We start from the raw sequence: 12,943 nt of genomic DNA, 5'->3' as shown, positions 1-12,943 counted from the left end.
CTCAGACATTAACAAGGTATTTTAGTCCACATAACTGCCGGCCACTGGATATCTTCTCTGTTTTGGACCATTCTCTGTAAACCCTAAAGACAGCTTTCTATGAAAAACTCAAAAGATCATCAGTTTCTAAAAGACTCAGCCCATCTGTCATCAACAACCATGCCACATTCAAAGTCACTTAAATCCCCCTTTTGCACAGCCCCTTCACACATAACACAAAGTTAGGGGAATCAGGCCAAAACAGGTCGACTGGGAGAGACCCAAAAAATTCCAACCGCTGTTGGGAGGGACAGACGGTCGGACAGCCGTGTACAAATGCAGTCCTATCCTGTTGCGACGGTTTTGTGCACGCTCGTGCACATGTATACAAACACAGTGCAACCACGTGAGAGATGTGATACCACATCACGCTCACACAGCAGTGGAAGCAGTTAAATGTACAAATGTACATAAAACCAAGGAAATGTGTAAGGACAAAATAATGAGAAAGCACAGACCATTATAAGAACAATGAATGTACTGTTTAAATGTAAGACAATCATGTTACTAGTAATGATTAATTGATGCTTGATGACTTGACGGTCTGTGTTGGAAATGAGGAAACAAATAGAATTAATTTTGTCTGTTAAAATATTTCATTCCTGTCATAAAGAGCAGAGAATACAAGAATGATTGCCCTTCTTTCCTTTTTGTTCATGAACCATGCCCGTGGAAGCAAACAAGGACTTAATGAACTGGCATGAATGAAATGATGTGCTCACATCAATAAGCCACAGAGGGTCTGCACATCCAGCTGTCTCTGGCCAACTGGCGTACTAAAGGACACTGCGTCATGTGGACTATAACTGACGTGGTGGATGTGACATTTGCCTTGCCAGCTGGCCATTCACATGATCAGATGGATATTTTCACATGGGGCAGCCTGGCTGATGCTGTGTGAGGTGCAGCTGAACACGTTCCAAACGTGATATGTATTTTTTCCACCATGTCATGAGAGCTTGCATCGCGGTAGCGTGTTAAGAGGTGATGTTCTTCATGGCATGATATGCGTTCTCCAGCTGTGAGTTGCAATGACACAGCAGTCAGGTGTGACATGATGATCGCCTTGGTGATCATGCGTGTGATCATCTGACGGCTTCGTAGTCCAGCGGCTAAGGGACAAATTTTAGGGGAATCATGCACTTTTATACAAAAGCGCCAAAACTTTATCAGAGGTACTTTATAGTGTCCTGAAGTATCTAAGATCGGGAGACACTGAATCCATAAACGTCTACACTCTAAAAACTTGGGTTTAAGAGAATAACCATTTTCAGCCTTCTACAGCATATAATTCATGACAAACTCTTATACAAATGTGTTTTTAAGTTCATAATATAAACTTGAAGGTTATGAAAAATGTATTAAGGCTACGTAGGGATGCTTCAAATGTACTTCAGTGTGCTTACACTCTTAGAAAAAGCGTTAATCTAGGGAAAGTGACTATTGTCTAACTCATTGTGAATATCAATATACCTATGCAATATAGCTGTTTGCGAGCATAGGGCAAAGGAAAGATGCTACTCATGCACTCTAACATATTTACACTCTAAAATAACAGTGTTTGAATGGAAAGAAATGCTTTTTTATTAATTACAAGAAATCAATTTTGTTTTTATGGCCATAACCATTATTATTGTTGTTGTTATTATTTTATGTTATTGGTATTGAGACGATTATCACCATATTTTTTTAAGTGAAAACATTGTAAATACCTGGTTGGCAAACTTCCTAGATATGCACAAATGTTTCATGAATATTTTTAATGAACTACTCTCTACAGCTTTCATGCTAGGAAGATCACAGTGACCTAATTTTATGTCTCAGAGGTAGAGGCCTGTTAAAGATCCCTACAGGCCTGAAATGAGTCCTGTACCTCTTTCCATTTTGAAACATACCACCCTGCTAATGTATAAGGATATATGACAACGTATGACGCCGCACGACGGATGATACATGATCACATAAGCTCAGTATAGCTTTGCACTAGTTGCAGTAGCCATTCTCTACAGCTTAACAATGTCCAATCTTGATCACTGCCCCCCTACATAATAACCATATGATCGTATTGTCATATGAATAGCAAAATATACACTGTATTATAACCATCAATCAATCAATCAATCAATTTTTTTATATAGCGTCAAATCACAACAAACAGTTGCCCCAAGGCGCTTTATATTGTAAGGCAAGGCCATACAATAATTATGTAAAACCCCAACGGTCAAAACGACCCCCTGTGAGCAAGCACTTGGCTACAGTGGGAAGGAAAAACTCCCTTTAACAGGAAGAAACCTCCAGCAGAACCAGGCTCAGGGAGGGGCAGTCTTCTGCTGGGACTGGTTGGGGCTGAGGGAGAGAACCAGGAAAAAGACATGCTGTGGAGGGGAGCAGAGATCGATCACTAATGATAAAATGCAGAGTGGTGCATACAGAGCAAAAAGAGAAAGAAACAGTGCATCATGGGAACCCCCCAGCAGTCTACGTCTATAGCAGCATAACTAAGGGATGGTTCAGGGTCACCTGATCCAGCCCTAACTATAAGCTTTAGCAAAAAGGAAAGTTTTAAGCCTAATCTTAAAAGTAGAGAGGGTGTCTGTCTCCCTGATCTGAATTGGGAGCTGGTTCCACAGGAGAGGAGCCTGAAAGCTGAAGGCTCTGCCTCCCATTCTACTCTTACAAACCCTAGGAACTACAAGTAAGCCTGCAGTCTTAGATCGAAGCGCTCTATTGGGGTGATATGGTACTACGAGGTCCCTAAGATAAGATGGGACCTGATTATTCAAAACCTTATAAGTAAGAAGAAGAATTTTAAATTCTATTCTAGAATTAACAAGAAGCCAATGAAGAGAGGCCAATATGGGTGAGATATGCTCTCTCCTTCTAGTCCCCGTCAGTACTCTAGCTGCAGCATTTTGAATTAACTGAAGGCTTTTTAGGGAACTTTTAGGACAACCTGATAATAATGAATTACAATAGTCCAGCCTAGAGGAAATAAATGCATGAATTAGTTTATCAGCATCACTCTGAGACAAGACCTTTCTGATTTTAGAGATATTGCGTAAATGCAAAAAAGCAGTCCTACCTATTTGTTTAATATGCGCTTTGAATGACATATCCTGATCAAAAATGACTCCAAGATTTCTCACAGTATTACTAGAGGTCAGGGTAATGCCATCCAGAGTAAGGATCTGGTTAGACACCATGTTTCTAAGATTTGTGGGGCCAAGTACAATAACTTCAGTTTTATCTGAGTTTAAAAGCAGGAAATTAGAGGTCATCCATGTCTTTATGTCTGTAAGACAATCCTGCAGTTTAGCTAATTGGTGTGTGTCCTCTGGCTTCATGGATAGATAAAGCTGGGTATCATCTGCGTAACAATGAAAATTTAAGCAATACCGTCTAATAATACTGCCTAAGGGAAGCATGTATAAAGTGAATAAAATTGGTCCTAGCACAGAACCTTGTGGAACTCCATAATTAACTTTAGTCTGTGAAGAAGATTCCCCATTTACATGAACAAATTGTAATCTATTAGACAAATATGATTCAAACCACCGCAGCACAGTGCCTTTAATACCTATGCAAACAACCTTTTAAAAAAAGCAGGATACAGGGCTAAAATCAAATGTCTCCCGCTTTGACATGACTTAATATAACCTAAAGAGTCCCTGGACAAAGTTTGGCGCTTTTGTAAGAAAGTGCACGATTCTATCCCTTAACTGCTGGACTATCGGTGCACCTGCATCATCTGATCGCCTCGGTGTGCGCGCCTGGGCCGTGATCTGACGGCTTCGGTGTACCTCCATGCACTGGCATCATCTGATTGCCTTGGTGGGCACACCTGGGCCGTGATCTTCAGCAATACTGTGTCACATGATGTGGCTGTCCTGTCAGATGGGCCGCTGGCCAGAGGATGCCACATCATATGGGGTTTATATGAGATCTATATGGGATGACTGTGTTAGCTGACGGTGGGAGCTGTCAGCAGGATGTACATACAGCACAGGCTGCTGCATGGTTGGTGTCTGCGCAGCCCAGCACTGTGACACACACCTGGAGCAGCTGAGTTTTTATATTTATCTCTGTTGTGATGGTGTGGGCATGCTGCTGGCCAGTGATTCCACCTCCAGCGGGACATGCTGGATATGCCATGATGGGTGTTCCACAGCTGTCAGCTGTTCCATCATGGACATGACAGCCATCCAGATGTGCACGCTGTGCTGTACAGTGACTGCACTGCACTGCACTCTGGCTGCTCTTCAAGCCTTCGCCACCTCGGCCACACCTCTACAGTGTTGGATCGTGGTTTGGCGGAGGGGAGCACAACACACTCACAGTGGCGGCGCCAAGAAATTTTCGTTGGGGGGGCTGGGGTAAAAGTTGGAGGGGCGCCACAAAATGTCATCGAAATGAACAATATATAGTAAATTGCTTATAAATACCAAGGTATATGTTTTAGTCACCCATGCTCCTCTAAAATGTGGTATCAATGCACGCATACATCACTTAGAATGATTGCAAGTTCAGTAAACGTGCACATAGGTATAAATAAAGATAAGTGAAGTTTTAAGAGTGGCCATAATAAATATTTAAAACAGCTAAATTTTTGGAGAATGGAGTTAAATTTGTCTCATTAGTACTTGCAAATGCACAGAGGGTGATTTACAAATATCCTTTGATTTGCACACATGCTCTGTGATCCACAAACACAAATTTCTGATTTGTAACTTCTGTGTTGGTTTTTACAAATAAATGTTTATTTGCAAAACTGAAAATTCTGTGAAGTGTAATTCAACATTGGTGGATCACCTAACACACACATTCATCACTTTGCTCAGTTACGCAATATTGAGACATTCTCAGTGCAAAACTGCAGTTGAGATCCACAAATATGTCAGTCACTATTTACATTATTGACAGAATTATTGGGGGGACTGGGGGGGGAGCTTGGCTCATTATTGGGTGGGCTTAAGCTCCCCCTTAACGCCGCCACTGCACTCCCATGCCATTTGTGTTGCTCAGCGCGGACACAACACACTGACCATCCTTTGAGCTTTCATCACCTCGACAATGGTGTCCCGGGCATCACATGTGTGCTGGCCATGCAAATGGGCCCACATTTTCTAAGTGATCCGCGGCTGCTGTTGGAAGTTCATGGTGGCACCTCGATTCTGGCCGAGCGTGAGTCGAAAGGCCATTCAGTGCCATTTGCCCTCATTCGGCCGTTGGTGTGAAGGCGAGCTCATTCACCATATCTGGCCAGGCTTTGATGTAGCAGATCAGTTTGTGCAGCCCCTTGACTGTGGGGCAACCTGCATATGACATGCTATACAAATGTTGCGACCATCTTGATGCCGTTTGATTGGGTTTCCAGCACAAGTGCAACGTGAATTGGAGTTCAAGTGCTGTGGCCAAATGGTTGTGCCGACTGCTGTGCAAGGCGCTTGAGTGCCATTCCAATTTTTCACGAGTGCCTTCTGAATCCTCCTTCGTGTGCCATTCGGCCACATTCGTGTTACATGTGAAGGGGCCATCACATTCTGATGCTCAATTTGAACTTCAGCAAGTTGTCTTCACCACGTCAAGATGTCATTGCATTGAGTTGTTGCCATGTGATTGGCTGATTAGCTTGACGGCCACATTGTATATGAGGCGATCCACCCCACCTTACTGATGGGGCGTGCTGAGTCACAAAAAAAAAAAAAGCATGAGACTGGGCTGGATTTTTCCACATTCTACAAGACCAAGAAAAGGCAACATGCACACTCGAATTCATCCAAAAGGTTAGATACTTTGAGCAATACATTTGGTGCCTTTTAGTGTGTTATTAATCTGTTAATAACATAACTTGATTTTTACTCTGTGGAAGAAACACTATCACTTTTCAGGCATTTTGTTGGAATTAACCCTGAGAGAGGCACTGAAGGTGGTTGGGGCAAAGTCCTATAACAGAAAACGGACAAAGTCACCTACAAAACGCCAACATTATTCATTCCACATGTATCCACTCTGCTGATGAGGCTCATGGATTTTGAATAGGACTTCATTTATGATGGGGAGTTTACTAAATCCCATTATTCACATGCAGTTTTGGACAGAGGTTTACATACAGTACACTCATGGACATGAATGTCATGGTCATTTTGGCCTTTTCATGATTTCTTTGAACTGTTCTTTTGCCAAGCTGGAATGATTGCACACCATACATCATTAATGATATCAAAAAACAAGAATTGGGTGCATAAGTTTGAATTTAAATTGGATCTTCTCTAATCCACAGACCACATGCAGCCTCAAATATATACATACATTCTCTTAAATCTTTTAATAAGTGGTACTGAAGGTTCTACAGTGTCTTTTAATGTGACTAGGCCAAGACCTATTAACTCCTCATTAGTGATCATGATTGACTACATCTGATGATTTATTTTTGCCAGTATAAAAAGGATGTTTTTGACAGCACTGAGACTGACCAATGGGAAACTCCAAGGAACTCAATGAAGACAGGAGAATTGTAGATTTATACAAGTTGGGACGGTCTCTTGGAGCCATTTCTAAACAACTGCAAATTCCATAATCATCAGTTCGAACAGTTGTATGTAAGTACAAGTTAGTCAGATGTGTCACCACTTTCCCAAGATCTGGAAGAAGACCCAAACTGTCACCCTCAGTTGAGAGGAAATTGGTTAGGATGTTCAGGAACAACGCAGGAACCACCAAGGCTCAGGCTGATGATGAACTGGAAACTTTTGGAACACCATTGCCACTATCCACAGTGAAGAGAGATTTACATCACCATGGACTGTGAGGGTGCTGGCCAAAAAGAAGCCCCTGTTCCAAAATGGACACCTTCAAAGCTAGAATGCAATTTGTAGCTGCCCACATAGACACATGAAATGCCTTCTGGAGAAAAGGTTTATGGTCAAATGAAAGATTGAGCTGTTTGGCCACAATATGTTTGTTGGAGTAAAGGTGAGGGTTTCACCTCAACCAGCTGTCAAGCATGGTCGTGGTAGCATCATGCTCTGGGGCTGCGGTGCTGCTAGTGGGACTTGTGCATTGCACAAAATGGATGGAATAATAAAGCAGACGGCACGGTGGTTTAGTGGTTAGCACTGGTGCCTCACAGCAAGAAGGTCATGGGATTGATTCCTAGCTTTTCTGTGTGGAGTTTGCATGTTTGCCTCATGTCTGTGTGGGTTTCCCCCGGGCACTCTGGTTTCCTCCCACAATCAAAAACATGCTTATTTAGGGTCTGCTCCTTTCTCTGCCCCTGACCAAGGCAGCGTCTCTACATCTGGAGCTGGTCCCTGCGTGCTGGACTGTGGCTGCTCAATGCTCCTAGTGGTTGAATTGTGTCTAACTCGTGTTGACTGTCGTGTTGATTGTTGTTCTGTTACTGATATTTGCATTTTATGTCCCAGTGATGTCTCGTCCAGTTTATGTTTAGTTGTATGTCTAATATAGCCTCTGTTACTGCACATTTGGAGTTTGGGGAAACGCAATTTCTGAACATGAACAAAACAGAGGGGGCAAAACTGAAACTAAGGTGGGGAGTCGAGGAGTGGAAAACCAGTGATAACGAAAAAGAGAGGACGTGACACAGGAAAGTGAATACACTAAACATGACAAAAACTATTGACAGAATAGGAAATAAATGAACAAATCAAAACCAGGGACTACGTAATGCAATGAATGACTAAACCATAAATAAGTGATACACAGAATAAAACTGGTAACAGAAGCATTACACAAAGTACAGAAACAGAACCAAACCAAGACTTACATTCAAATGTATTAATTTATATAGCGCCAATTCACGATAAAATCGTCTCAAGGCGCTTCACACAAAAAAAAATTCAAAATTTAAAACACAAAAAAAGACCATAAAAGAAAGACAACCATAAAAGAATACAAGAATAAAAACACTTCATAATACTAATGATAAAACAGAGAAAACAAATGAGTCTTTAAACGTGACTTAAAAATCTCCACAGTATCAGACTGCCCAATGTGTGCTGGGAGATCGTTCCACAGAGCTGGGGCACGGTAGGAGAAAGCTCTGACCGGCAGACTTTTTATTCACCCTGGGAACACAGACGTCCTGCACCCTGACAACGTAGGGCCCGAACTGGTACATAAGGGCTTACCAGGTCAGCCAGATAGGGAGGTGCAAGTCCATGAACGATTTTATAAACTAATAACAGTACTTTAAAATCTGATCTTGCATGAACAGGAAGCCAGTGCAGGGACGCCAAAACGGGTTTAATGTGGTCAAACTTTCTGGGTTGTGTCAAAAGTCTGGCAGCAGTGTTTTGAACCAGTTGAAGACCCCTAATCCTGGACTGCGGTAAGCCAGAAAACAGAGCATTACAATAGTCCAATCTAGAAGAGACAAGTGCATGAATCAAAGTCTCAGCATCAGCCATAGACAGGATGGGACAAATCTTCGCTATATTTCGCAAATGGAAGAAAGCAGTCCTCGTAATGTCTCTAATGTGGAGATCAAAGGACAACGTAGGATCAAAAATTACTCCAAGGTTCCTCACTTTATCCGTATGATGTATAACACATACATGACTTCATATAATAATATGAAAAGTAAAACTGTAAAACCCTCAGTGGAAGCCTATACCAAATAAGGAGAAAACCCAGACATGAAGCCCGCGCCGGAGCAGATCCTGACAATTTTCAAAATTAAGCCTGAATTCTTCTCCACCAGAAATGGTATTAATAAATTAAAATGTGTACAAAAAAGGCCCTGTGTGTGATTTCTATATCCACTGTATCTGAGTTCTGGTCACAATCCTCACACAAAATCTGCAAATATAACAAGATAAAAATGAAAAAAGAATGATGTGGAAATGAATGACAAGATGACAGTGGAAGCCACAGGTAATTTTCAGCCCCCCCGAGTCCATGCTGTGTCTGTGAGACAAAGTGATGAAGAGAGGCAGATAGACTATGGAGTCTATGTGACATTCACATGATCAGTCAACTATAATACCTTTGAAATCATGTAGTCTGCTTCAGAGTTTACCTGCAGGATGCTGCCCAGAAGGCAAAGTGACATTGATCCACATTGAAGTTTGATGCTGAATTAACTTAGAAAATACATTGGATCTGACAACTGGATCAACATAGATATTCAATGCAATATTCAGCTTATTATAATACACGTGAAAATCAACAAGTAGCACCTCTGCTACTTTGTGAAAATAAATATGCTTCCTATGAGGAGTGGCATGGTGGCTTAGTAGTTAGCACTGTTGCCTCACAGCAAGAAGGTCGTGGGATCCCTTCCCACCTGGTCATTTCTAGTTTGCATGTTCTCCCCATGTTAGTGTGGGTTCCCTCCGGGAGCTACGGCTTCCTCCCACTCCCAAAGAGACCAAAATAAATTTCTTGGAGTGATCATACATATAGACAGCAAAATCAGATGGTAACCTCATTTAAGCCATGTTAGATCAAAGCTGGCAAAATGCACCGCAATCCTGGGGAAGACAAAATACATACGGGACTATAAAGCCTTACACATACTCTGTTCCACACTGTTCATTTTACCATATCTGTCTTACTGTGTGGAAGTATGGGGAAACAACTACAAATGCACCCTGCAGCCACTATGCATACTACAGCAAAGAGCAATAAGGATAATAAATAAAATGGGATACAGAGAACACACCAACCCACTATTTCTAAAATCAAACATCTTGAAGTTTATGAATTTGGTCAGATTTAAAACATCACAAATCATGTACTTGTACAAAGCCAGAAACAATTTACTGCCGAAAAATGTACAAAATCTATTTATGGAAAGAGAAGGTGGCTATAATTTCAGAGGAGAATTGAACTTCAAAAAGAATAGAAGTCGAACTAGTAAGAGAAGGATGTGCACAATCTGTGGGGTGGATTTGTGGAACAGTTTGGAGCTGGAGCTCAAACAGAGCACCAATATAAATAATTTTAAAAGAATGTCAAAAAAAAAATCTTATGTAGTTACAGGTTCACTAAAGTATTCAAAATGGTAAAAGAAAGTTTACCAATACTGGTGATTCATTGTGATTGTTTTCATATTACTGTTTGTAGTCTGATAGAAATGTTATATTGACACGGTATAAATGGGTTTGGGCATTTAAAAGCTAGACAGCCTCAGCCTTTTTCCACTCAGCTACGTGTTTTTTTTTCAGTATTATGTATTTTCCTTCTTTTGTTTGATTTTATTTAATATGTATATATCGCGGACATGACGAGTGAAGCTCTTCAGCATCTCACCATATCATTTAGATCCTTCAGACTTTTTTTTAGTAAATGCTTCTGTGGAGCATGACTAAAACCTTTCAGCTTCAGCAAACCCCCCACCTTTTAAATATTTTTTTTTTGCCTTTCATCTTCTGGGGGGCTCTGCTCCTCCCCCGGACCCCCACCTTTGTAAGCATTTTTCTTTTTTGCCTACAATATGGCCAAATTATCATATTGCAATGCTGTCATATCAATCTATGATTTCACACAAAGTACAGCAACAGTGAAAATTAAACATTCTTAAACAAAACCATAATAATACCACATTAATTTTGCACTCATCATAAGCTTAGGATACAGTGCCCCCCAAAAGTATTGGAACACTTGGTATTTCACACATATTACGAGGTCTGTTAGAAAACTATCAGACCTTTTTATTTTTTGCAAAAACTATATGGATTTGAATCATGTGTGCTTGCATCAGCCAAGCTTGAACCTTCGTGCGCATGCGTGAGTTTTTTCACGCCTGTCGGTTGCGTCATTCGCCTGTGAGCACACTTTGAGTGAGCAGTGGTCCAGCCCCGTCGTCGGATTTTTATTGTGAGGAAAATGTCTGAACGATTTGGAGCTTTGCTGCATCAAATTTTTCCAGAAACTGAGAAACAGCCAGGTGGAAACCATTCGGAAGATTCAGACGGCTTTCTATGGGGATCACACAGATTAAGGAGTGTTACAACCGGTTTAAAGATGGCGCACAAAGGCGGAGGGCGCGCGGCGATCGACAGGCTCAAACAACCAGATCATTTCCAGCTGTGTTGATCCGGGACGTCGTCTGACTACTACAGAAATGGCAGAAGAGGTGGACATACCAGGTTTTCGGCACATTCCACTGTTACAGGAGTTTTTGTCATGGAAAGAGGAGCGGAGGATTTCGCCACGGAGCCGCTAATGGCATGGGACAAAAGCACCTCCGTGTTTGTCTCACAGGACACGTAACATGCCCAGCTCTTGCACCATTCGGAAGATTCAGACGGCTTTCGGTGGCTTTTCAGTCGTGTGACTATCCGAGAAATTGTGGACGATCTGGACATGCCACAACATGTCCTGTGAGGCTTCATCACGGCGTTGCTTTTGTCCCGCGCCATTAGCGGCTCCGTCCCGACGTGCGAGGGGGCTGGACCACTGCTCACTCAAAGCGTGCTCACAGACGAATGACGCAACCGACAAGCGTGAAAAAACTCACGCATGCGCACGAAGGTTCAAGCTTGGCTGATGCAAGCGCACATGATTCAAATCCGTATAGTTTTTGCAAAAAATAAAAAGGTCGGATAGTTTTCTAACAGACCTCATATGTTAGACAGACTAAAAAAGAAAATAAGATTATAAAATCAAACCTTCACTGTGCCTTGTGATAGAAGCACTATGATGACCGCTCCAAGATAGAGTCCGCATTTCTTGCTCCTCAGCAACCAATGCGGCGTCTACTCTTTATAATGTGTATGTTCATCTACTATCGATTTGTGGCTTTTTACGACAATGGTTTGTGGCTTTTTTCCCCACTGCAGAGATTTTTTTTGTGCCTTCGTCTACCATAGAGCGAGCCTCGGGCCGCGCTCTATTAATTAATTTTCCGTTATTGCATGAGTTTTCTGACTGAAATGAATAAAATAAATCAAAAGACATGCAGGTTAGGTGAATTGTAAACTTTAAATTGACCGTGGGTTTGAATGCGTTTGTCTATATGTGACCCTGTGATAGACCGGTGTCCTGCCCAGGGTGTACCCATCATGATCTGAGGTGGCGTGGCACAGAAGGCAAGTGAATGCAAACTCACAGACTCAGGTGTAGAAGTAATAAAAACGCTTTATCAGAAACAGGCTGCGGTTCATTACATGGGAAGACAACGGAATGATTGCAAACAAGATGAGGCTGGAACAAGGGCAAACGCACAAGACAGGAAGTTCAACAAACTGGCAGAGGAAGACATGGCACACGAGGCTCAATTCTTATTTTCAATCAATCAATCAATTTTGTTTATATAGCGCCAAATCACAACAAACAGTTGCCCCAAGGCGCTTTATATTGTAAGGCAAAGCCATACAATAATTACGTAAAAACCCCAACGGTCAAAACGACCCCCTGTGAGCAAGCACTTGGCGACAGTGGGAAGGAAAAACTCCCTTTTAACAGGAAGAAACCTCCAGCAGAACCAGGCTCAGGGAGGGGCAGTCTTCTGCTGGGACTGGTTGGGGCTGAGGGAGAGAACCAGGAAAAAGACATGCTGTGGAAGAGAGCAGAAATCGATCACTAATGATTAAATGCAGAGTGGTGCATACAGAGCAAAAAGAGAAAGAAACACTCAGTGCATCATGGGAACCCCCCAGCAGTCTAAGTCTATAGCAGCATAACTAAGGGATGGTTCAGGGTCACCTGATCCAGCCCTAACTATAAGCTTTAGCAAAAAGGAAAGTTTTAAGCCTAATCTTAAAAGTAGAGAGGGTGTCTGTCTCCCTAATTTCATTGTCATACTTCATGTTCTGTCATTCATTATGGCTAATAATGGTTAAAAAAAAATGCAACTGGGTTCCTAAACATCAGTTGTAATTTCTTAATGAAATGGCATGAACATATAGAAGTGATGAATTAATCATTTTTACTCAAC

This window comes from Thalassophryne amazonica, chromosome 15 (assembly GCF_902500255.1).
Source record: "Thalassophryne amazonica chromosome 15, fThaAma1.1, whole genome shotgun sequence".
Lineage (NCBI taxonomy): Eukaryota > Metazoa > Chordata > Actinopteri > Batrachoidiformes > Batrachoididae > Thalassophryne > Thalassophryne amazonica.
Note: the sequence above shows the minus strand (reverse complement) of the source record.